The 27,881-nt window shown below is 34.9% G+C and overlaps 1 protein-coding gene across 2 annotated transcripts in view; it reads left to right on the top strand.

Moving 5' to 3' along the window:
- The window catches only part of fog (folded gastrulation), a 269,781-nt gene that overhangs the window by 113,528 nt on the left and 128,372 nt on the right, over nt 1-27,881 (top strand). The window contains exon 2 of one of the 2 annotated variants that reach the window (XM_067785883.1): nt 4,305-4,386. The gene's annotated coding sequence lies outside the window, so the exon portion shown is untranslated. Of the gene's footprint in view, nt 1-4,304; nt 4,387-4,418; nt 5,125-27,881 lie in introns of those variants that run through there. The other variant, XM_067785882.1, reaches the window with a different exon arrangement.

Below are 27,881 nucleotides of genomic sequence, written 5' to 3'. Positions count from 1 at the left end.
GAATTCGTTTTAGAGGTATGGTTCCTTCGGCAAAGTTTCTTATTTCACAGAGCAATGAGCGATTTTTAAATCGACCCGCCCTACTGTGGGTACTCCATGGATTACTCTGATGTAATGCGGACCTCTAGTATATGGTCCAGTCCTAGGACATCGCGATGTTAATTGGACCATATTTTTTGTATGAATTGTGATTAAGTTTGGAGCACTTGAGTATTCCATACATGCATGCATGGAGTACTCGCGATTTTGCATGGATATCCATACCTTGACATTTACGATATTACATTATTAAAAGCTTCTGTTAAAATACTGTTAACTACAGCGTCGATATTTTCACTGGATCGCTAAAATCGTATATATTTGGCCGTATTCATAAGTACATGTACATGTATTTGCCTCTCTGTATATTTCTCTATTCACTGTTAAAGCCCTGTTAGCAAACTTGATCAGTGTTGTACTGTTAAATCATATGATCTGAAAACAAGCTCTCTTTAGTTGCAGTGAATACATAATCAACGGCAATGTAAACAAATTTATAGTTTTGACTTAGTTTTGCCACTGGCACTATATACCCAGCAGGAAAGGAAGTTAAAAGTAAGTTCGTGTACAATAAACTTATATTGAACATGCCAGTCGGATAACGACGGTTGTTAAATCGCAGTTTTTTCGAATTATTTACGGATATCGCTACAGGTATCTTCTTTTGCCAACAAAGATACAGCCACATAAATGTACATTCAAAAATAAAATACAATTAGTTAAATAAACGAAAACGATATTAGGTGAATTGATCGTCGCCGGCTGTTATGCTCTTTCCCCAAAAGCCAATTAAATTGAGAACATTTTGTATACATTTTTTCTGATGTATGTACATACATATACATATACTAGGTCCACATGTGGGCAAGTATATATGTACGTATGTATGCCCGTATAAATGCGTACCTGCATGTCACCCAGTAGGGAAGGATACAATCTATTTGTTCTTAAGACAGCCTTTATACCAGTGCTAACTTAGCTAAAATGAGAAGTAATATTTGTTGCTTGTGGTTAATATACACCTAGTAATCAGTTAGTATCATTAACTTTTCATTGGAGCAAACGAATTTAGAGAAAAACTACCTGTAAATGGATTTTGGTTTGAGATAGCAGTGCTAACTAAGAATACTTTGGGTAAAGAATAACATGAAATTAATTTAATAGACACAAGTAATTATTTTTTGAAAGAAACAGAAAAGTTGTGAGCTTTTTGGAAGGTCAAAAAATAAATTTCTTCCACTCTGATGAGCTCTCCAATAGATAGATAACAGGTAAGATGAATCCTAGCTCAAGATCTGTTGACAAGTATTGAGAAGATACAAAACAATACGAAAATCGGTTGATAGAAAACAAACAGTTTTAATTATAAGAAAGTTTGAAATATTATCAATTAAACCCCATTTGCTGCCAAAATAAAAGAGCTATACGTCAAAGCGAGCCTAACAACTGTTCAAAAAAATATTTGTAACGCCGCAAAACTCAAAAGTTTTTAAACGCTAAAAATATACCTCCTTCAAATTATAGGCATTTAGTCTTGTTTATAGATAAAAAATAATTTTACTTACTAGTAACCAGGATTTAAAATTTACGTAGGCTGTCGGAGGTCTCCATTTGTAACAACTATTCAACAGCTTGTAAAATTAAGATGACGTTTATGAAAAAATACTTCTACGTTAATAGTTTCATTTGTTTATGTGTTAAATTAATTACATAAATTTTATTTAAAAATTTTACAAATTTAAGGCCGGGGTTTTCCGTGCGAGTTCAAACTACAGGTAAAGGTCAGCTCAATTTAACCTTGCCACTTTGGCAACTTAGCGCACATTTAATTTCTCCTCTCAGTTAAACCGCCCAAAGTCTTAGTAAAACAGGAGTTAATTCAAACATTTCACAATGTGGACAACGAATAGGATGAGTTGATTGTATTTGGGATCGACCTTATGTAGTTTCGATATGAAATTATTTTTTTTGTATCATTCTGCTGTTTGAAGTTTCTGCCTTCTTATACTCTTGAACTGCCTTCTCAAACCTTTGAAATGCCTTCTGCGAGTGTAAGCGCTTAGTTTCCAGGCCTGTTGGGTCGAACGCTGCTTCTAAACGCTTAACAATTCTTAATGCTGCACTTTACTGTGGGAGCTCTCTTACTCTCTCTGCTCCATACCCTTCGCCAACCTATTTTTCTAATTGCAGTCACCAGCCGTTGGCCGTTCTACCACAGAGATCGTTTTAGGTTATTTAGAAGATATTTTAAACCTTGGCGTTTGTCACTAAGGAAACTTTTATTTAATTTGACTTTTTTTCCTTTGCTAAAAATGTAGTCTTGCGGTCATGAAGGTTAATTAAGTTGGATATGTTTTACGGTTTGCGAAGAACAGAGCGTTATATAGCAGTGAAACTATAGAAATCAACGTTTTTCAATCAAATATTTAAAAAAGTCATGCTATAATTGAAAATTTATAGAAAACTAGATGTTCCTTTTTGCGATTTGCTACGCTTAACTTATGACGGATAAGTCTTTAGTGCGACGCACTAAATTTTGCTGCATTTAAAAGTCGAAATTTTTACCGTTCGTTTTATTTTCGACTGTGTGATTCACTAACGTAGTTTTAACAACACTTCCTAAGTATATATTCAATTTGAGAAAAACGGGTATCTCTTTGATATGTAAAAATTTACGTAAAGGTTATGGAGAAATCGAAAAAGTAGTTTGTTCGTGCCACAAATTCAGTGCAGTATTCAGCAAAGTTAAGTATTTTTTTGATATTATTTATGTCATTTGAACATTTACAGCGTTTTTATTTGTACATAGTAATTTGTGTATAAGTCGTAAATATGTTTTACTAGCCTTATCGACAGTTTAACAACTTCAACAACGACGAAGAAAAATTGCCAATTATCAAATCGACAACGATAATAGTTGTATTTACCTACTTTAACGAGTTTTGTTGTTAGCAAAAGTTAGTGAACACCATAATTGTCAAACTAAGTTACAGCAACCAAATCTTACTAAAAACAAGTAAGGAAGGCTAAGTTCGGGTGTAACCGAACTTTACACACTCAGCTGAGAGCTTTGGAGACAAAATAAGGGAAAATCACAATGTTGGAAAATGAACCTAGGGTAATCCTGGAATGTGTTTGTATGACATGGGTATCAAATGGAAGGTATTAAAGAGTATTTTTAAAGGGAGTGGGCCATAGTTCTATAGGTGTTGGGGTGACTCTAGAGTGTGCTTGTACGGTATAAAAGGGCGGAGCCACGCCCTTTCTTTTATTTTTGTATTTTCTTGCACCATATCATTCGGAGTAGAATGTTGACATAATTTAATTATATACTGTAAAGATATTAAATTTTTTGTTATAATTTGACTTAAAATTTTTTTTTTAAGTGGGCGTGTTCGTCATCCGATTTTACTAATTTTCTATTCTACGTCTTAAGGTAAACCCACCTACCAAGTTTCATCACTTTATCCGTCTTTGATAATGAATTATCGCACTTTTTCGGTTTTTCGAAATTTTCGATATCGAAAAAGTGGGCGTGGTTATAGTCCGATTTGGTTTATTTTAAATAATGATCTGAGATGAGTGCCCAGGAACCTACATACCAAATTTCATCAAAATACCTCAAAATTTACTCAAGTTATCGTGTTTAGGGACGGATGGACATGGCTAAATAAATTTCTTTTTTCGTCCAGATCATTTTGATATATAGAAGTCTATATCTATCTCGATTAGTTTATGCCGTTACGGATTACCGTTATGCGACCAAAGTTAATATACTCTGTGAGCTCTGCTCACCTGAGTATAAAAAGTTAGAGAATCGCACTGCTGGTTTTGCACCTAGGCGCCTCACGTATGGTTTGTCGCGTTATGTTAAGTAGTCAATTTCCTGCAGAGCAGGTATTTTATATTTGTTTGTGTGGCTTTAGCTAGCTACCTACATATGTATATATCATATGCTGACCATTATCTGAAGTTTATACACACACACACATACATATGTACATATAAAATTGAAAACTGCCAAATAACATTTTATAGGAACAAATTCAAGATTTCTTAACAACACCGCCTCAAGTCTCTCTTCAATCCAAAGTAACAATATTTTTTTTTTTCGATCTCCATTACCTACCCTCTTCTCTCAGTGCGAATGAGCTAGGTTTGAGCACTATTCCATACTCAACGCACTCACATACCTATTAATCAACAAGTTGGCCATCAACAGACCGCACTAACAGAATTTTCCTTTCTTCTTTTGGTGTTTTCAGGCACTCAACTATAAACATTTTACACGAATATCTTCTCTGTGAGCGATCTTCGGGACGGTCTCTTCTCTGGCCTTTGCCGATGGTAATTATTACACTCAGCTTATGCATTTCCATCATAACGTCAAGCAACTGTAGTTTAGTCAATATCGAGATACCGTTTCTAGAAGATGTGTAATCGGGAAATATATATTTTTCAAGTGAGCAACAAATTTAAAAAGTTATTGATAATCAACCAAGAAGCGCAAATAAACGAAATAAGAATTAAACACAAAACAGAATCAGAAAATAAACCAAGAAGCGTCATTTTATGTGCATATATGTTTTAAATTGAAATTTATTTAAATAAATTCTCTGTGTGTGTACAATGTCTACAAAAATTTAAAAAGTGTTAGTGTAAATGGAAATAAAAGAAAAAGAAATTAAAATTTAATCAAGCGCAACCCATCAACGATATGGCAATAAAAATCACGAATTTATTACAAAGTCAACGTTAACGAGTTTTAAATAAGAGAAATTAAAAATTAAGTAGGTAAAAATCAACACCAAAAAAAATAATAATAAATTTTTTTTTAAAGATTTGTGAAAGGGTGTGAAGTGCAAAGCAGTGAAAAAAAAATAATAATTTATCGCCTGTGTATAAATTGCGAAATGTAAATGCGAAATTTTGTGAAATTTTGAGTAAACAAAGTTATAGTTAAAAAAAATTTAAGCGGTCAAAGGGCTCATAAAAATTCATAAATATTTGTCAAGTCTTACACAAAATTTTATTCCAAAGGATTATAATAAAGCAGATTTTCGGCAGCGACACTTAAGTGAAAAGGTAGATAAGTTGGTAAAATATTTGCATGTCATTAAAATTTAAAGAAAATTTTCACACTAATTTTTTTACACAAATAGTGAACATTTTGCATTGGTGATAAATTGTAAACACATTTGTTTTTTTGTGCACGCGTAGGTAAGCGTTGCACTATTGCACTGTGGGCTAGAAGCTACTCCAAGTAGAAAAAAGTTTGCTGAAGAAATGTAGATAATGATTTTGCTACAATGGACAAGTCTATCGAATTAAAAAATACTTATAAGCACTAAAGTCTGCATTAAAGTTATTATTAATTTTTTTATAGCTTTTGCCAAATTTTTTTTATAAATCCAATTTCTTTAAAACTTTGTACAATAATTCTACTATATGACCTCATCTTATATGAAAAAAAGCAAGGCTTAGTAATTACGAGTTGCCAAGATACTGAGTCTTAAAAATTTAGTTTTTCTCTCAAACCTATACAAAATTATCGATTTTTTTATAATATTAAATTGTATTGGCGGTCACAGTGCTGTGATGGCAGCGTTCTCCGCCATCCAGATCCTAGGTTCACGCCCCGGGAAAAGCAACATCAAAATTTTAGAAACAATTTTTTTCAATTAGCAGAAAATTCCGAGTGTATTTCTGCCTTGAAAAGCTCTCAGCGAAAACTCAGATTCAGATGCCGTTCGGAGTCGGCTTAAAACAAGTAGGTCGTGTCCCGCCAATTTGTAGGACAAATTATAAAAGAAAAGAGGGCACGACGCAAATTGAAAGGCAAGCTCGTCCTTAAATCTCTTCGTAGGTTATCGCGCCTTACATTTATTTATTATTTTTTTAATTGTATTATTAAACATACTTATTAAAGGTTGTCTCTGGCATTTTTGCCGCCGTTTTTAATAAAAATTACTGATGACCTGAAAACTAATCTAATTGTTTTGCCTTTCCATTGATATTCAAAAAAAGTTCTCCTAACGGACGCTTCTATTAGGTGGATAGTTTTATTTTGCTCCGAGTTTTAAGTACAACGTTTAGAGCGAATTACCCTCCGTTATGCGGACAATCTCTTAGCCAGATGCTGTTAGTTGTATGCTACTAAAATACGTCCTCCACTAAGGGGCCACGAACGACTTATCAGTGGACATTGAGACCTACGCTCATAACAAATCAATCAAAAATGTCTCTTGGACAGACCCGAACTCCTCATGAGCGGAAAAAGTGTGAGAATATATATCAATATATATAACAGAAATCTGTCTCAAAATGTTTTGATATAACACCATTGATTTCTCGGATTATCTTCTTTAATTTAGAAGGATTTTCATTGGGTTGTGAAAAGTGATAATCCTCAAATTCTAGCTAATTTAATCCACACCTTTGAAATGGACCGTTCAAATGAAATGGTCTCAGTATTGCAGCGAGCTTTAAAAAAAAGTATTTGTAGGACAAATTATAAGGGAAAAGAGGGCACGACGCAAATTGAAAGGCAAGCTCGTCCTAAAATCTCTTCGTAGGTTATCGCGCCTTACATTTACATATTTATTATTTTTTTAATTGTATTATTAAACATACTTATTAAAGGTTGTCTCTGGAATTTTTTCCGCCGTTTTCAATAAAAATTATTGATGACCTGAAAACTAATCTAATTGTTTTGCCTTTCCATTGATATTCAAAGAAAGTTCTCCTGATGGACGCTTCTATTAGGTGACAGTTTTATTTTGCTCCGAGTTTTAAATACAACGTTTAGAGCGAATTGCCCTCCGTTATGCGGACAATCTCTTAGCCAGATGCTGTCAGTTGTATGCTACTAAAATACGTCCTCCATTAAGGGGCCACGAACGACTTATCAGTAGACATTGAGACCTAAGCTCATAACAAATCAATTAAAAATGTCCCTTGGACAGACCCGAACTCCTCATGAGCGGAAAAAGTGTGAGAATATATATCAATATATATAACAGAAATCTGTCTCAAAATGTTTTGATATAACACCACTGATTTCTCCGATTATCTTCTTTAATTTAGAAGGATTTTCATTGGGTTGTGAAAAGCGATAATCCTCAAATTCTAACTACTTTAATCCACACCTTTGAAATGGACCATTCAAATGAAATGGTCTCAGTATTGCAGCGAGCTTAAAAAAAATATATTAATTTCCAAACCAAAAATCTATAGGAATGTATCAAACGAATCAACTGCAAGTTAGTCAGGAGTTCGTATTATTTTTAGAAGACGGTTTTTATATATCGTGACCTTCTTGTCAGAAGTTTGACCGAGCAGTTTTTAGTGGGAATTGATTCCGCTGTATTACATTTAACTCTCGAGTTCCAATCATAAAAAGAAATCAGACGTTTTTTACTGTATAAATAGCAGGAAAGTGAATCAATTTTTAGATTTTTTAAAAATAAAATACGTTATTGCCTTATTTCGTGTTGTTGGATTTTCTGACAAGGTGGATAATTAATGTATATTGGAACAATTTTCCGTCATCCCTTGTCAAATTTGGTTTCGAGACAAACCGGTTTCGGCATTGCGCTATCATAAGAGGAAATTTTCGTTCCCCGAGAACATACATTACATATGTGTACTTTATTACCCAAATCGGTTGCTTCAGGGAAAAGCGCAACAGTAAAATTATTTTGTCACAAATTGACACGTTTCACATTTGTAATAAACATATGTACAGTTTAAACATAAAAGAAAAAAAATGTTATAATTTGCTAGTCGGCAATTTTGCATTTAATGATAAATACATCAAAATTGGACATTTTATAATAAAAAAGTATCAAAACACGAAATTTAACGGTAGCTCTTGCAGCTAAAATAGGCCAGGATATTTCACAATCTTACAATTCTCTTGGATGTCAGCTGAATAGTGAAAATAACCATGATAAGACCACGTGGACAGACGGGAAAATAGTGTTATTTGCTTCCCAATTTCGTAAAAACCATTGAGATGAAATATTTAGACCAATTATGTTTTATAGGGCCGTTTTCTCAAGTAAACTTTAAGGTGTTTCTGTCCGATAAAAACCTATTTTCTGAACAAAATATGTGTTTACAAGATATATTTTATTTTAAAGTTCATATGAGAAAACGGCCATAAAAAAGAATCATTGATAGCGAAAATGTACGACAGACATAGTGAAATCTGTAGCCGTCGCTTAAATTTCCAATCAAATGCAAAATAAATGAAACCATACAAAAACTAAGATCAGATTGTCGTTTTTTATTTCATGTGTTAAAATTTTCTTAATATATTGTCATTGTAGCATCATCCATTCCCAAATCACCTACTTTATAGCGTTTAAAGTCAACTGATTTTGGAATGTTCCATCTTAATCGATTATCCTCTTGATATCCGATGCAAAATTTTACCACTTTTGCGATACAAGTGGACCTCAAATAAAATATTTCCTACAATATTTTACATTTAAGTCACTTTAGCTGAGCTTTAGCCCACTGTGCAAACTACATACATATCTACTTTCTGTGACATTTAATGTTGCCCAGCGTTGCATTTTCTTTTGTTTGGCGCTCATTTAGCGCCATGCTTGAGTGTGTAGGTTTATTTGTATTTACATAAAATTACATCTGTTCATACATATGTACGTATATGTAATTGCGCTTTTATTGTTTTATTTTATTTTTTTTTTTATTTTTGTTTCATTCGCCTTGTCTGTTGTGGGAAACGGATATACCGCAATGTAACGCATGCAAAAAAAAAAAAAAGAAAACACTTTTGCGACAATGCAAACGCAAAAGGCTGTATAAAATAAATAAATTAATATTAAATTTATTTATTTTATCAGTTGAATGGTGCAATAAAGAAAAATTAAATGGGCGTCTACAACACACCATCGAATACATGGCGAGTAGAGGGTTTTATTCACGCATATAATAAACTAACCACATTATATTGTAATTCTTATAAAATCAGTGAAAGTGGACGGTCTAAGACATGATTTAGTAAAAGTAATCATAATATCAATTACGATGTTTGTAACTTAGATATATAATCATCAAACAATTAAACTGCGAACTCAGTTTGTTGGGGTTAGCAGCACCTAAGAACGTATTCGACTTTAACGAAATGTAAAAATTTTTTTTAACGAAAACTGAAAGTTATAGCTACATATGTAAGTTAAAAATTTAGAAATTTTAATATTGCTAACTACTTTAATTATTTACGGAAACTACTCAAATATTACAGCACACTTTCTATTAGAAAAAAAGAATGAGGCAGAATCAGACCTTCCCTTCAAACTCAACTTTTATCTCCTAGATTCTTATAGTTTTTTTATCACCTGTGGTATTATAATAACGTTGCCACTCGATGTCCATTATTTCTAATCAAAAGATATTTTTATAAATATATTTTTTGGGATATAGGACGTGAACCTTTGTATTGTTTCGGTAAGGACGTTCAGCATTTCAATGATTCTAGTTAGCTTAGAGACCTGTTATAATTTTTAGAGATGCTGCCTAGGTATTTAATGGAGAGCATGGGGTGCCTAAAAAGAGTTGAGTATATGGAGCTTATGCCAGCTTTAAACTCAGCAATCTACGTCATATGTTTCTTATTCAAGCTTTATTATTTACGGCTCCGAAGGTACACTTGCAGAACGGCAAGTTATATTTTTAGGTCAGAGTCAATTTGAAAAATTTGAATTAAAAGATAAATGGTCTTTCTGCTAGTGGGCCTAAGTTGTATATCATTAGGCCAGCCGAGAAAAGTTTCATTTTCCTTGGTTATGGTGGGGCATATGCTTGAGCTATAAATATAATTGTTATTGTTCTGGATACGTGGTTGTCCATCTTTTGTAGAACACGCTTTCTTTATCATACATTCAGTTGTAGCTTTTTAGCGGCATTCTGAGGCATTACAAGAGCTCGGTGACAATTCCACTCAGCCGTTACTCGAAATGCAACTTTACAAAAGGCTCAGCTTACCTACAATATTGAAAGACATTCCTAACTACATAGTTTTCTGCTATATACTATTGTTCCTACAAAAAGGCATACATGGCATCCCGTCTTGCCCCTTTTTTGCATTGAATGTTCAAGTTCTAATGGTTTTCTGCAGTTTTTGTTTTTCAAGTGACTTCCTTAACTACTTAAAACCAGGAGGCCCTTTTATATCGAACAATAAAGAAACTCACTCGAATTAGCAAATACTTAATATGTTACAATGTACCCTCTTAAATTGAAAAATTATTCATATAATTTCATGAAGTTTGCATAGTTCATGACCTGTACGAGGAATTTGTGACTTTGAATGAGATTTACGAATTTTGTCCATTATAATTTCTTATTGATATTAGAGAAAAATGAGTAAGAAAGGCTAAGTTCGAACATTACATACTCAGCTGAGAGCTTTGTAGACAAAATAAGGGAAAATCACCATTTAGCAAAATGAACCTAGGGTAACCCTGGAATGTGTTTGTATGACATGTGTATCAAATGAAAGGTGTTAATGATTATTTAAAACGTAGTGGGCCTTAGTTCTATAGGTGGACGACTTTTCGAAATATCGCAGTAAGGGTGGACCAGGTGAGTCTAGAATGTGTTAAGAGTATTAATGAAGCTTTGAAAAGGGAGTGGCGGTAGATGTATATGTGAAAGCGTTTTCCAGATATCGGCCAAATTGTGGACCAGGGTGACCCAGAACATCTTCTGTCGGGTACGGCTAATTTATTTATATATGTCATACCACGAACAGTATTCCTGCCAAGATTCCAAGGGCTTTTGATTTCGCCCTGCAGAACTTTTTCATTTTCTTCTACTTAATATGGTAGGTGTCACACCAATTTTACGAAGTTTTTTCTAAAGTTATATTTTGCGTCAATAAACCAATCCAAATAACATGTTTCATCCCTTTTCTCGTATTTGGTATAGAATTATGGCATTTTTTTCATTTTTCGTAATTTTCGATATCGAAAAAGTGGGCGTGGTCATAGTCGGATTTCGGCCATTTTTTATACCAATACAAAGTGAGTTCAATTAAGTACGTGAACTGAGTTTAGTAAAGATATATCGATTTTTGCTCAAGTTATCGTGTTAGCGGCCGAGCGGAAGGGCAGACGGTCGACTGTGTATAAAAACTGGGCGTGACTTCAACCGGTTTCGCCCACAGTTATCGTCATAGAATCTATGTCCCAACCAAATTTCACAAGGATTGGTAAATTTTTGTTCAACTTATGGCATTAAAAGTATTCTAGACGAATTAAATGAAAAAGGGCGAGTTACGCCCATTTTGAAATTTTCTTTTATCTTTGTATTTTGTTGTACCATATCATTACTGGAGTCGAATGTTGACATAATTTACTTTTATACTGTAAAGATATTCAATTTTTTGTTACAATTTGATTTAAAAAAATTTTTTTTCTTAAAAGTGGGCGTGTTCGTCATCCGATTTCGCAAATTTTTATTTAGCACACATATAGTAATAGGAGTAACGTGCCTACCAAATTTCATCATGATATCTTCAACGACTGCCAAATTACAGCTTGCAAAACTTTTAAATTACCTTTTTTTAAAAGTGGGCGGTGCCACGCCCATTGTCCAACATTTTTCTATTTTTCTATTTTGCGTCATAAGTTCAATGCACCTACCAAGTTTCATCGCTTTATCCATCTTTGGTAATGAATTATCGCACTTTTTCGGTTTTTATAAATTTTCGATATCGAAAAAGTAGGCGTGGTTGTAGTCCGATTTCGTTCATTTTACATAGCGATCTGAGATGAGTGCCCAGAAATCTACATGCCAAATATCATCAAGATACCTCAAAATTTACTCAAGTTATCGTGTTTACAGACGGACGGACAGACGGACGGACGGACATGGCTAAATTAATTTCTTTTTTACCCAGATAGTTTTGATATATAGAAGTCTATATCTATCTCGATTAGTTTATGCCTTACGGATTACCGTTATGCGAACAAAGTTAATATGCTCTGTGAGCTCTGCTCAGCTGAGTATAATTACAAAGTTTACAAACGGCAATGGTTACTAGGACATGTTTCTGAATTTCACTTTTTCATCAGCTAGGGATCTAAGAATTGAACTAGAAATATCCAACATTCATACTTTATACTAGTGTAAAGGCACTCAGCCATATGAATGCCCTGCTACTCGCTTTGCAATTGGTCTCTAAGTATTGCCTTTTTGTTGTTATTCCTTTATACATATTTGTGTTGTTTGTCTTCGCGGAGGAAGAGCATTGGCTTACACTTAATGATTTTTTTTCTTTTTTTTGTTGATTTGACAGTTGAAATGGTCAAGTCAGAAATCTCAGTTTGTGCGAAGTTCTTTCAACTGCTATTGGCAATGGATAAAAATGAGAGAAATGTCAAATTAATTGACCCATAATTCGGTTAATTTTATAATTTTTTTTTTTGTTTCAGTGTAAATGGAGAAACTCGTACGCGTGTGACACAATTTAAAAGAGCACAATAAAAATCGTCACATCATATGCATGGAATGTATGTGACTTCTGAAATTTCTATTCTTTTTCTTTGGTTTCTCTACTCCTTATTCTATCTATTCGAACTTAAAATTTGTGTTAGAATGAAAACAAAAAATAAAAATAAAAAAAACTAATTATTTTTTTAATCTCTCATATTTTGAAAACTAAATTTTAGCATTGTGTGGGCAGCATTTGTGGAAGAGATATTGAGTTTTTTTTTTTTTTTTGATTGACTCGTGGAAGTGATTTATAATCTTAGTCATGGCAACACCTGCTACTTGCGCACACGAGCATCTTGCGATTTTTGATATACATACATATAGCAGGGATTTCGCATAAATATATTTTCGTTCTTTAACATATCGGTAGAAAAAAATTTCTTAACAAAAATTTATTGTTAATACATGTGCGTAATATATAATAATAATACCCAACCGATTAATACCTTCCAAAACCCGCCCGACCGGCGGAGGTTTGGTAAGCGTCGAGATCTGAGAGAGAACGAAATCGACACTGATGATGGCACAACGCCGAAACCGGTTTGTCTCGAAACCAAATTTAACAAGAGATGACGAAAAATCCTTCCAATATACATCATTTATCCACCCTGTCGGAAAATCATCAACACAATTTTTTCGGTCTTTCCCAGTGATTAAGTTTTATTTTAAAATGTTTTCTGACTATCACTGAGATTGTGTAGTGTGATTTATTGCCTACTGTTTTTTTATACTCAGTTGAGCAGAGCTCACAGAGTATATTAACTTTGATTGGATAACGGTTGGTTGTATAGGTATAAAGGATTCGAGATAGATATAGACTTCCACATATCAAAATCATCAGTATCGAAAAAAAATTTGATTGAGCCATGTCCGTCCGTCCGTCCGTCCGTCCGTCTGTCCGTTAACACGATAACTTATGCTCCTACTACAATATCTGTCGTTGGTACACATTCATACGCACATATTGTCAATCCGAATAAGAGTTTCCCCACACCTACCCTGTCATCTACCATTACAAAATATAATGATGTTACTCATGCAAAAACAACGGATAGTTTAATGCAGTCAACGGTGTCATGCGCTGTGACGTCGACATTAACAGATGTTATTTCGTCGTTTGCTTCATCTCCTGTTCCTAATAATAGTGGTGTTAATGCATGTACGCTGATAGAAAATGCCAATGCTTGCGCTACCTCTACGGCTGCAGTGACTGCAGTACCAGCATCAGCTGCTTCTGTTTCTTCTCATTTGCGCTCCGCTGAGACAAATAATTTCGTTGATAATGCGCAGTGGGAGAAGGTGACGTACAAACGGACTAGCAACAATAATAAAACTCGCGCTGTTACGACTACAGTGACTGCGGCTACATTATCGGATGTTGCTGGTTCTGAAATAATTACCGTGGATGATAAGCCCACAAATAATAATAATAATAACAATAATGCGCACGTTCGGATTAGAGGCACTAATGCAAGCACGGACCTGATTGTTGCTGACCGCTACAAATGGCTTCATCTGTCCTCCTTCTCGCCATCCGTCTCTGAAGATGATATCAAAGATTATGTGGCTAAACAAATTGGTTTGGATAAAACGTCATTATCATGCACTAAGCTGGTAAAAAAAGATGCCGTACTCTCATCGTTGCATAAGGTTAATTTCAAGTTGGGAGCCCCTGAGTCCTCCTTTGAAAAATTATTACGCCCGGAAATCTGGCCAACAAATGTTACAGTGAAGCCTTTTCAGAATTTTCGCAAGTCTCTGCGAAAACTATCGCGGACGTAGCTAGTACCAACCACACGCTCATTAATAATGATAATAGTACTAGTGCTATAAATAATAAGTTGTTAAGTATTTATTTTCAAAACATCTCGGGAATGCGTACAAAAGCTAGTGACGTATTTTTAACTTCGTCTCGCTGTGAGTTTGATGTTTATGTTATTGTGGAAACATGGTTGAACAGCAACTTCGCGGATGCTGAATTCTTCGATCCTAATATCTATAATATATATCGAAAAGATAGAGACGCAAATAAAACAAATTGCTTGAGAGGTGGAGGCGTTTTAATTGCGGTGAATCGGATGTTCCGTTCTTTTTCAGTCCATTTAGAAAATGATGATTCTCTCCTCGACCAGTTGTGTGTATGCATCTTTGGAAGTCTCGGTAAATTATTCATTTGTACTTCTTACATTCCACCTTCCAGCCCCGATTCTTTATATGCTGCTCATATAAACAATATTGTGAATCTTTATGAGAATAATGAAGAGTGTCATTTTTGTATTTTGGGTGATTTTAACCTCAATAAAATTGTATGGTCAAATTTACTTGATAATGGTATCTTAACACCAACAAGGGTGAATAGCTCGCACGAAATAAATTTTATAGATAGTCTTTTCAGCATTAACTTAACCCAAATTAATTCATTTTACAATGAGCTTAATAATATTTTAGATCTTATCTTTGTAGATGAAAACTTGATTTTTAGTGTTTCGGAGGCCACTTTCCCTATATGCAGGTGCGATATGCACCATGTCCCACTCTCCTTAACTCTGGAATTTTTTAATTTTGTATCAGGCCCGAGTATAATCTCCACTGCAAAGTTTGATTTTCGTGCCGCCGATTTTAATGCTTTAAATGAAAAAATTTTGGATTTAAATTGGAATTCAATTTTCGCCTCTAAAAGCGTAGCGGAATGTTACGATGCCTTTCTTCTTAATATACTCGAAATTTTCTCTGATAATCTACCCTTACTTCCCGCGAGAACGCATAAACTTCCGTGGTATACGAAAAATCTAAAAAAGCTTAAGAATCTTAGAAATAAACATCTTAAACTCTATAAAGCTTCGAAGGATGTCTCCCATAAAGAAAAATATATTTATTATAGTAAAAGCTTTAATGTACTTGACAAATTTTTATACAAGCAATATATTTCCCGGTATGAAGTAGAGATGAAGGAAAACCCTAAGGCGTTCTGGAGATATATACGATCTAAAAAAGGTTGCTCTAATATCCCAAATTGTATGTCCTACGGCGGTATAGCTTCTGAGAGCTTATTGGATACTGTTAATCTTTTCGCAGATTTCTTTCAATCAAACTTCGTTACTAGCAACCCTGCTAATAATTTTTCCGCCGATGTCGAACAAATGGTTGACCTCGGATCCATGTTAGTCTCAGAGGAAGACGTTATGAAAGCCATCCTAGCTCTGGAAACGTCGATAAAAAGCGATACTGACGGTCTTTCGTCGTTTATTCTAAAGAAATGTAGCACGTCGTTTTGCGTCCCATTAAGTTACATTTTCAATTTTTCCCTAGCAAGAGGTGAGTTTGTTGATAGGTGGAAAATAGCCTCGATTTCTCCTATCTTTAAATCTGGCAACAAAAACATAGTAACTAACTACAGACCCATCTCTAAACTGCCCACTTGCTCTAAGCTCTTTGAAAAAGTGGTAAAAGAGAAGCTATCCTTTGTAATAAAAGGTTCCATAGATGAGTGTCAACACGGGTTTGTCAGTGGTCGCTCCACAGTTACGAACCTAGCCTCATTTTCTCATTTTTGCATTTCGTCTTTCAAAAATGGACATCAAGTTGATGTTGTATATACTGACTTCGCGAAGGCATTTGATACTGTCACCCACAGCATACTATTAGGCAAGCTTGAACTATTGGGTTTCCATTCTACCTTTTTACGTTGGATTGGGTCCTATCTCACTAATAGAACCTCGTTCGTCGAAATTGAGAATACCAAGTCTTATTCATTCATTGCCACATCTGGGGTACCTCAGGGTAGTATTCTCGGGCCAATTTTATTTCTTTTTTTTATAAATGATATAGGAACCTGTTTTAGGAGTTCAAAATACCTGCTCTACGCAGATGATCTAAAAGTTTTTAGAACAATTTCGAGCATGTCAGATGTGTGTCTTTTACAAGATGATCTAAATAGATTAGCTAATTGGAGCATTATAAATAATCTACGCCTTAATATAAAGAAATGTTTCTTTATGACGCTTTCGAGAAACCTCAATACGATTAATACCGCGTATTCAATTGCTGATGATAATCTCTCTAGCGTCAGGGAATTCGTTGATCTTGGAGTAATGTTTGACTCTGGTTTTACCTTCGCGAATCATATTAGCTCCATTCTTCCTAAAGCCTATTCCAATTTGGCTTTCCTGCGGCGATATGGGCGAGCTTTCAAAGATCCATACACCAGAAAAATTTTATATAATTCTTTAGTTCTCTCAAAGCTGGAATATGCTTCCATAATTTGGAACCCAATTTATTCCTCTCATTCTCAAAGACTGGAAAGAGTACAGAAAAGTTTCACTCGATTCGCACTCCAACCGCTTAATTTTTTAGAACCAATACCTTCTTACCGCGCCCGCTGTGCCCTCATAAACATGAAGTCGCTTGCGGCCAGACGTTATATTCAATCTCTGCTGTTTGTGTATGATCTTATATGTGGTTGGGTTGCCTGCCCGGAACTACTAGCGCAAATTGGCTTCAACGTCCCGAGCAGAACGCTTCGTGCCCAATATCCGTTCCACGTGAAAGTTATCGGAGCTAACTATCACAATTTTGATCCAATCTCTAGGGCCCTCAGTGAATATAACAGGATCTTTTTTAGCCTTGAGCTTGACTTCGCACTCCCGAGAGCGTCCTTTAGCGCTAAGCTTTACTCGTATTATGTATAAAATAAATTTATTACCATTTAAGTTGAATGAATGTACATCTAGTCTGTAAGATTATGAAATCATAGACTAAAAAATAAATGAAAATGAAATGAAATGAAAATGAAATGAAACTTGAGTAAATTTTGAGGTATCTTGATGAAATTTGGTATGTAGATTCCTGGGCACTCATCTCAGGTCGCTATTTAAAATGAACGATATCGGACTATAACAACGCCAATTTTTTCGATATCGAAAATTTCGAAAAACCGAAAAAATGCGATAATTCATTGCCAAAGGCGGATAAAGCGGTGAAACTTGCTAGATGGGTTGACGTTATGACGCAGAATAGAAAATTAGTAAGATTTTGGACAATGGGCATGGCACCGCCCACTTTTACAAGAAGGTAATTTAAAAGTTTTGCAAGCTGTAATTTGGCAATCGTTAAAGATATCATGATGAAATTTGGCAGGAACGTTACTACTATTACTGTATATGCGCTAAATAAAAATTAGCAAAATCGGATGAAGAACACGTCCACTTTTTAAAAAAAAATTTTTTAATTCTAATTTTAACAAAAAATTTAATATCTTTACTGTATATAAGCAAATTAAGTCAAAATTCAACTCCAGTAATGATATGATGCAACAAAATACAAAAATAAAAGAAAATTTCAAAATGGGCGTGGCTCCGCCCATTTTTATTTAGTTTATCTAGAATACTTTTAATGCCATAAGTCGAACAAAAATTTACCAATCCTTCTTAAATTTGGTAGGGGCATAGATTCTATGACGTTAACTGTTTTCTGTGAAAAAGGGTGAAATCGGTGGAAGCCACGTCCAGTTTTTATACACAGTCCACCGTCTGGCCTTCCTCAATAACTTAACACAATAACTTGAGCAAAAACCGATATATCTTTACTAAACTTAGTCCTCGTACTTATCTGAACTCACTTTATCTTGGTATAAAAAATGGCCGAAATTCGACCATAACCACGCCCACTTTATCGATATCGAAAATTACGAAAAATGAAAAAAATGCCATAATTCTATGCCAAATACGAAAAAAGGGATGAAACATGGTAATTGGATTGGTTTATTGACGCAAAATATAACTTTGGAAAACACTTTGTAAAATGGGTGTGACACCTACCATATTAAGTAGAAGAAAATGAAAAAGTTCTACAAGGCGAAATCAACAGCGTTTGGAATCTTGGCAGGAATACTGTTAGTGGTATTGTATATATAAATAAATTAGCAGTACCCGACAGATGATTTTCTGGATCACCTGGTCCACATTTTGGTCGATATCGCGAAAACGCCTTCACATATACATCTAAGGGCCACTCGCTTTTAAAACCCTCATTAATACCTTTAATTTGATATACATATCGTACAAACACATTCTAGAGTCACCTCTGGCCCACCCTAATGGCGATATCTCGAAAAGGCGTCTACCTATAGACCTAATGCCCACTCCCTCTTAAAATGCTCAGTAACACCTTTCATTTGATACCCTTATCGTACAAACATTCTAGAGTCACCCCTGGCCCACCCTAATGGCGATATCTCAAAAAGGCGTCCACCTATAGACCTAATGCCCACTCCCTCTTAAAATGCTCAGTAACACCTTTCGTTTTTTACCCATATCGTACAAACATTCTAGAGTCACCCCTGGCCCACCCTAATGGCGATATCTCGAAAAGGCGTCGACCTATAGACCTAATGCCCACTCCCTCCTAAAATGCTCAGTAACACCTTTCGTTTGATACCCATATCGTACAAACATTCTAGAGTCACCCCTGGCCCACCCTAATGGCGATATCTCGAAAAGGTGTCCACCTATAGACCTAATGCCTACTCCCTCTTAAAATGCTCAGTAACACCTTTCGTTTGATACCCATATCGTACAAACATTCTAGAGTCACCCCTGGCCCACCCTAATGGCGATATCTCGAAAAGGCGTCCACCTATAGACCTAATGCCCACTCCCTCTTAAAATGCTCAGTAACACCTTTCGTTTGATACCCATATCGTACAAACATTCTAGAGTCACCCCTGGCCCACCCTAATGGCGATATCTCGAAAAGGCGTCCACCTATAGACCTAATGCCCACTCCTTCTTAAAATGCTCAGTAACACCTTTCGTTTGATACCCATATCGTACAAACACAATCTAGAGTCACCCCTGGCCCACCCTAATGGCGATATCTCGAAAAAGCGTCCACCCATAGACCTAATGCCCACTCCCTCTTAAAATGCTCAGTAAGACCTTTCGTTTGATACCCATATCGTACAAACATTCTAGAGTCACCCCTGGTCCACCTTTATGGCGATATCTCGAAAAGGCTTCCACCTATAGAACTAAGGATTACTCCCTTTTAAAATACTAATTACCACCTTTAATTTGATACCCATATCGTAAAAAACACATTCTAGAGTCACCCCTGGCCCATCCTAATGGCGATATCTCGAAAAGGCGTCCACCTATAGACCTAATGCCCACTCCCTCTTAAAATGCTCAGTAACACCTTTCGTTTGATACCCATATCGTACAAACATTCTAGAGTCACCCCTGGCCCACCCTAATGGCGACATCTCGAAAAGGCGTCCACCTATAGACCTAATGTCCACTCCCTTTTAAAATGCTCAGTAACACCTTTCATTTGATTTCCATATCGTACAAACACATTCTGGAGTCACCCCTGGTCCATCTTTATGGCGATATCTCGAAACGGCGTCCACCTATGGAACTAAGGATCACTCCCTTTGAAAATACTCATTAACACCTTTCATTTGATACCCATATCGTACAAACATATTCTAGAGTCACCCCTGGTCCACCTTTATGGCGATTTCTCGAAAAGGCGTTCACCTATAGAACTAAAGCCCATGCCATTTTAAAATACTCATTACCACCTTTCATTAGATACCCATATCGTACAAACACATTCTAGAGTCACCCCTGGCCCACCTTTATGGCGATTTCTCGAAAAGGCGTTCACCTATAGAACTAAAGCGCATTCCCTTTTAAAATACTCATTACTTCCTTTCATTTGATACCCATATCGTACAAACACATTCTAGAGTCACCCCTAGCCCACCCTAATGGCGATATCTCGAAAAGGCGTCCACCTATAGACCTAATGCCCACTCCCTCTTAAAATGCTCAGTAACACCTTTCATTTGATTCCCATATCGTACAAACACATTCTAGAGTCACCCCTGGTCCACCTTTATGGCGATTTCTCGAAAAGGCGTTCACCTATAGAACTAAAGCCCATTCCCTTTTAAAATACTCATTACCACCTTTCATTTGATACCCATATCGTACAAACAAATTCTAGAGTCAGCCCTGGTCCACCTTTATGGCGATATCCCTAAATGGTGTCCATCCATAGAACTATGGCCTACTATCCCTTAAAATACTCTTTAATACCTTCCATTTGATACACATGTCATACAACCACATTCCAGGGTTACCCTAGGTTCATTTTCCTACTTGGTGATTTTCCTTATTTTGTCTCCATAGCTCTCAACTGAGTATGTAATGTTCGGTTACACCCGAACATAGCCTTCCTTACTTGTTTAAACTGCTATTTTGCGACCGAAATAGATATGGGGAATGATATGTTTCTCTTCTGATCTGTAAGAATTAACATAGTGTAAACTTGACATAAGGCTTTTAAAAGGGTCTGAAAACTATTGTTATTCACCAAAATTTAAACCAGAAACTCCATACTACGTCGCGATTTTATATTTGAGTCATGCAGGGACTTTTCTGTAACTTAGTTCAGATCATTTCTGGACTGTTTGGGGATTATTTTGGAATCTTTTCGAGACTTTTTCGCAGTAATGTTGGGACTATTTTGAGATAATTTCGGAATTTTTTTTCGATTTTTAATGTTTTATTTCGAGATGATTTTGAGAAGGCGTTTGGGAACATTTCACCACTGTTTTGGGATTATGTCCTTAACTTTTCGGAATCATTATGAGATCATTCCAGAGGCATTTCGAAAAATTTTTGGACTAAGTTAGCGACTACTGCGGGATCATGTCGTAGCTATTTTGGAGTCATTATGTAGGGTTCGCAAAAACTTATTTGAAAATATATAAAGTTATTGTACTGTTATTATTATCGGATTGTCATAGGCGTATTATTGACGTGATATCGACCTATTATAGATAGCAACTCTTATCGAAGAGTACTTATATCATTTGTGAGTTGTCGACGTGTTATCGGTTCACTGTAGAAAAGTTATAGATTTGTGATCGAGGAAATCTCCAAACTTTATCGCTTTCCTATATGTAAAACTGCTATATTGCTAAAAGCAAATGCTCGCAATGTGTTTTGAATTCGAAATCAAAACAAGACAGCCTATACAATTTTTGTGATTGTAGCGGCATAAGTGTGAGAAGAAAAAATTTAAATTTAGGTACATTCGATTATTGAATACAAAATCAAAAACGTTTAAACAGCAATATAGCGGCACTCTAATGTTTGGGAATGTACCTAGCCTTTTGTAGCAATTTAGGAGTATTACATATATGATCGATTTGCTATCGAAAATTTACCGATTTATATGGCAAAATATCGATTTATTTAGAAAATCGTTTTTTTCGGTATCTTTCGATAACAAATAGATACTTTTTCGTTAACAAATAGAGTGTTCGCTAAATAACGGTTTTAATTGAATGTATTGGTTTCGAGAGCTGTTGTTTGCGGTCTCTGTTTAATCTAATACATATGATGAGCTTTGAGTAAGAATGGAGAAAATACTAGTAGGTGTTTGCTGGCACAGATTTAAGTATTTGTCATATTTTAAGATCGCTGATGCACTAGCATTGCTTTGATTTTTTTATTTTTAAATCAAAATTTTATATACTTCCATATAAAAATTTGATACAAAGATATTTCATCATGTTAACATAATTTAAATATAAAAGCATCAGTACACACAAAAAAATTAAAAAAAACCGACGAAAATTTAAAAATAAAAAATTAAAAAAAAATGAAAAAAATTTTATAAAAAATATTGAAAAATTAAATTATGTACCTGTCACGGCCGTCGAGTGTTCTTATTAACTGAGATAATACTATGTTCAAACAGAAAAATAAATTGAGGCAATTTCGATTTAAATTGACTGGTGTTCATACAACTCAATTTAGCTTACGCAATAGTAATTTGGTAGCTGGTTGGCTCATCTCTACAGCAACAACATACCTTTGTTCAGACTGTCAAAATGTTCGTGTTGATATTAGGCGAATGGAATGGAACGAAAAAAAAAACTTTGAAATTTTTGTGTGTTTTAAGAAAATGTGTTCAATGTTTCATTTTGGTTTTCTTTTGACAATCCCTACTCCAGTGAAATGAAAAAAATAAAATCATCTGATGAGATGAGCCAACCATATAGTTAAGCAATGCGTAAAACTTACGTTTAAAACTACTCAATAAACACACTTTACAAAGTTACATTTGCAGTTTGAAACAATTTATTACGCAACTTTTTTTAAATTGGCAAATTTATTATATGATAAATTGCGTAATAAATTGCCAAAATGATAGATATAAATTGTCAATTTGGTGTGCGTTTGTACATAGTATAACTCGTACATGTAAATATCGTGATATATATTCAATCAAGTATTTTTAATTGAAAAATATTAAGAACAATTTTCCCCGAAATAAAGGAAAGCCTTTATATAAAAATTCGAAATTCTTATTGAATTGAAATTTTCCTCAAAGTGATTTTTTTTTCTTGTCTTTAACATACACATGTACATACATATGTATCTAAGTAGTAAGTTTTTACTTAATATGCACAATAAGCTCCAATTATCTTAAGAATTAAATAAAATTTACCTTATTTTCCACAAAATTATGCAAACTATTAATCATACAAATGCGTTTCAATTACTATCCATTATTCTCGCATTCACCAATTCTCTTATCATTATTTTATCACAATATCTTGTCAAGCGACCTTGTATATGTTGCCCAACACAGCAAGTCACTTTCCAGTGAAACACTAAATTATCACATCCTCAAATATTATCTGCGTATGTTGCTCCACACAGCAAGTTACTTTCCAGTGAAACACTAAATTATCACATCCTCAAATATTATCTGCGTAAATCACATTCCAACGCATGCAGCGCCGTCGGGAGTCTTTGAGAAGAATTTTAAAATATGTATGTTCATAAACGACGTAGAATGTGAGTAATATTTACTGAAGATCTTAAAAGTTGTTTGATTGTAAAAGGCTTGCAAAATATTTGCACATAAGCTCACATGCAAGTGAAAAAATATTAATTTTTTAAGGTAATCACTATCGTCAATCCACTATGGACCGGCCAAACGGAGCGATGTAAGAATTATATTGTTTCCTATTCTTTTGCGAGAGTTTTGTCCACTTCAATATCAATTTGCTGCAAAAAAGCTGTTGAATACTCTGCTCCTACTCACTCACTCCGTAGAGCAGTAGAAGTTGCTAGATCATATATATAATTTGTTTTCTTTTTGGGAGTCACTACAATTAGACATTTCTGATATTTTTACTTCCAGAGCTCTAAACAAACTTGGGCTTGGGACAGAGCAAATATTAAGTTGTCCATAAGATTTATGCGCTTTGGTGTTATATAGACAGCTCGAAGACTGGCAGAATCCATAGAATTTGTCAGTCCCGAACTGTTGCTGAGTTTGAATTGGCTGGTCTGTGAGGAGCTCACATAGACTGAATGAGTTCATAGGGCTCGAACTCTCATCTAATTCAAAAATTTTCTTAAGTCTCAATTTTATTTATAGAGGATCAATATACCAAATATTGTATATTCTTTAGAGTAGTTCAGGAGATATGTATATTAAATTTGGATATTGAAATACTGACCTTTTGTTAAAAAGGTTTATAAATGTTTTATATGTGGCATATTATGGCGGCCGCCGTGGTATGATGATAGCGTGCTCCGCCATCCACATCGAAGATCCTGGGTTCACGCCCCGGGAAAAGCAACACAAAATTTCAGAAACAAGTTTTTTCAGCTAGAAGAAAATTTTTCTAAGCGGGGTCGCCTCTTGGCAGTGTTTGGCGAGCACTCCGGGTGTATGTCTGCCATGAAAAGCTCGCCGTGAAAACTCATATGCCTCGGCATAAAACAAGTAGGTACTGTCCCGCCAATTTGTAGGAAATATTAAAAGGAGCACGAAGCAAATTGGAAGAGAATCTTAAATCTCTTCGGAGGTTATCGCGCCGTAAATTTTTTTTACATTATCATCAATCTGGACCAAAATATATGCGGAGTTATAACTTATTGAAACTCCCAAAACTATACTTACCTACGAGAAGGGGTTGCACAGTATATAAAGATCAAAATTTATAATAAAGATAAACATATAATAAACGGTTGAAATTTGAGTCTAAAGGCCTCATTCTCTATTACGAAACGAACGTTCGCTTCGCATCAGAGATGAATCGCTAGTGTATTTGCACTATGTTAAACGACAGCAAAATTTCATTTGACAAGTGCTTTCGCCTTCCTGCTTGAAATAAAGTAAGAAACGAAAAAACCGAATGAAAATGATAAAAAATTCCATTGCTAGACGAAATCGTTTGGAGGCGAATCGTTCGTCTGAGCTATCGTTCGCAATACAGAATGGAGCTCTAAATCTGAAATGTTTTTGTACTACGTATATGTGACCCGGTCTATGAAAAGGTGGCTTATGACTCAAAAAAAGAAGAGCACAAACCTGCTGAAGAAATGCATTGTTTATCTTTAACAGCTGTTTCTCGCAATTTCTTTTTGAGTCATAACCCACCTTTTCATAGACCGGGTCATATATGATCAAACCAAATTTGGTATCAAAATAAGATCACGCCGCTTTTCCTGAATATGGGTGCGCAGAACTTCGTTTAAATTGCAAACTACACTACAACTACAATTACTGGTCAATTAAACTGTAAATTCTGTCAATTTCTTATCCATCGCAAATAGCTCTTGCATCAACTGCGCACAATTTGTTTGTTCTGAATTAAGTGTTGTAAAAAAATTTCTAAACATGTTGATGTTGTTACTTCCAGGCTTTCAACCCAGTACTTTCGATGTGGTAAGGGTAGCATGTTATCATCATACCACGGTGCCCGCCCAGCTCTGATCTATTTACTAAAAATTATTAATGCCAATCTATTGCTTGGTTATCATTCGGTAAAATTGACTGTCATCAAAGAACACCTTAAACTGACCCGCTGGTCATTTGGAGTCAAAGTAGTAAACAATAATAATACAATTTTCGAATAATTGTTCTAATAAATTATAAGAAAAAAGTCTTGCGTTGTCAGCATCTGGCATTTTTGACAAAACCGCTTCAAACCGGTTCCGAAGACTGAAACAGTTTCATTATTTTGCGTCCTAAAATAGCGGTTTCAGTTTCGATTAAACAAAATGAAACGGTTTCTATTTCGGTTTCTGTTTTATTCCTTGGCCAAAACCCAAGCTAAAGGTTTGTGTTCATTTATTTCAAGAACCATACCATCATCTCCCATTGTGTTACCTACTGTGGCATTATAAATTGATGAGACAACAGTTGGCATAAGAAAAAAAAATGTACAACATGTTGCCAAATAAAATTTAAAGGTCAAATTCGTCATACTGTTACGCAATGCTCGTTTTCATTTCTTGGTCAATTTAATTGTCACTTTGTAGTCCAAACGGACGTCAAACGCATTTGACGTCGCATGAATAGCCGTTTTCATTGATACAACCAAGTTTGTGGTCAAATTTTACATAGTGAAAACCAAGCATTATAATAGCAATGAAAACTGTTAAAATAACAGAATCAACTTTAGAATAACAGTGGCTGTGAATATGACAGAGATTTCAATGGCATGATAGTCATTAGAACAAAGTTTTGAGCGCCGTAAGCGTTGAAATGACCAATGAAATCAATTCTTTCAACAGAAAAATCAGTAAGATTGATTAAGACTCTGTAATTTTTAAAGAATATTGTTAACTTTAGAACAAAATTTGTTCTTGCTGTTATAATAAATAAATAAATTTGTTTTTAAATGGTTGAATAAAGCACATTGCTAACAATTTTACTGAAAGTCTTCTAGGTCAGAAACAAGAAGCCTTATTTGTTGATTTTACTAGCTTCGTTTCTTTTGTGCAAATCAAGATAGGTACTATGATATATGTACCTGGCACTGGCATATATGCAACACATTCAAAGGCAGGTAGAGCTGAGCACAAAAAACGAGTCACATATTTTTAAGAAACCCTGGAGTGAGTACTTCACACTTTTCCAAAGAAACCATAAAATCAACTTAACGCCAGTTAAGTGTGCATAATGATTTGTGAAAATGTGTCTATGCTTGTTTGTTGCTCTGTGGCCAGGTAAGAATAAAATTTTCATAAATTAAGGTTGCTTAAAATTTTCCTTCCAAGTATGCTAGTAATCATTCAATTTTAAAAGCAATGATCATTACTAACTTTTTGAATAGTTTTTTGGTTGAATGTCTTACAAAATTTCCTGTTGCTCCACACTTTGCAGTTGTGTAAGTATTCTCACATTTAAGCTCAAAATATTTAATATAAATTTATGACTTATTTATTGTACATGATTTACTGAAGAAATGAACTTTTTTGAACGCACTTACATAACTCGTTCGTTCCTGCAAAGCTCTTGCACAAAATACACTTTGTTTATCAAACTTGTATACACAATTTTATTTAATTTAGTAGATGCCATTCGTTTCAATTAAAGTTGAAATTTAGTGCAGTGAAGTCATTTTAGAGCACTGAGCTCACTTTACACATATGTATGTACGTTTATTAATCGGCTTTGCTACAAAAGCTTTTATTAAATCTAAAAGCTTATAATTGAAATGTGGGCTAAATGTGGATATATTTTTTCATGCATGCATATTATTTAATTTAAAATAATAATAGAAAGTCACCCAATTGCGCCAGCACGTGAATAAATGAATGCATAAATAAGCCAATTGATTGCGACAGCTACAATAAGTTGTGGGGGGGTTGATTGAGTTGTTCGAGTTTCTCAGGGTTTCAACAGCACCACCATCAGAACCATCACCTCCACCGCTGATGCCTTTGCTGTATGATACAATAAATGCACGAGGTGGGGCAAATTTCGTTTAATGAGAATATAGTGGACTATACCTATGTATGTATATGTAAGTGCATTCTACAAAGTTATATTGATGTATCGATTAGATAACATGAACTTTTTTAGCAATGATCTAATGGCTATTTATTGTTTTTTGGAACTTGCGCCCTCATATTGTGTCTCAATCACCCCATGATGGCTTAGCAGATTTGGAGGTAAATTGACACAGAGATGGCCAAAAGTGTGTAAGGATCTATGGGCTATACATTTTTGCAAAGCGGGGGTAGGGTTCCACACCCCTTGGGAGCAGTGACTTTTTAACTACTTATAACTTAAGTATATTGGTTTTGAACAGCGATATTAAGTCTGCGGACGGTATTAAGAGAGCTATAACAATTTTGGAAAATGTCTTAGATTCTACCTCCCCCGGCCCCCTCTCTGGAATAGTATTTTAAATTGCTTTAAGTGTTCATGTGGCGGCCGCCGTGGTATGGTGATAGCGTGCTACGCCTACCACACCGGAGATTCTG

Source organism: Eurosta solidaginis, chromosome 4, assembly GCF_040869045.1.
Source record: "Eurosta solidaginis isolate ZX-2024a chromosome 4, ASM4086904v1, whole genome shotgun sequence".
In the NCBI taxonomy this organism is placed as follows: Eukaryota; Metazoa; Arthropoda; class Insecta; order Diptera; family Tephritidae; genus Eurosta; species Eurosta solidaginis.
The sequence above is the reverse complement of the archived record's forward strand: the minus strand, read 5'-3'. Positions and strand labels throughout refer to the sequence as shown.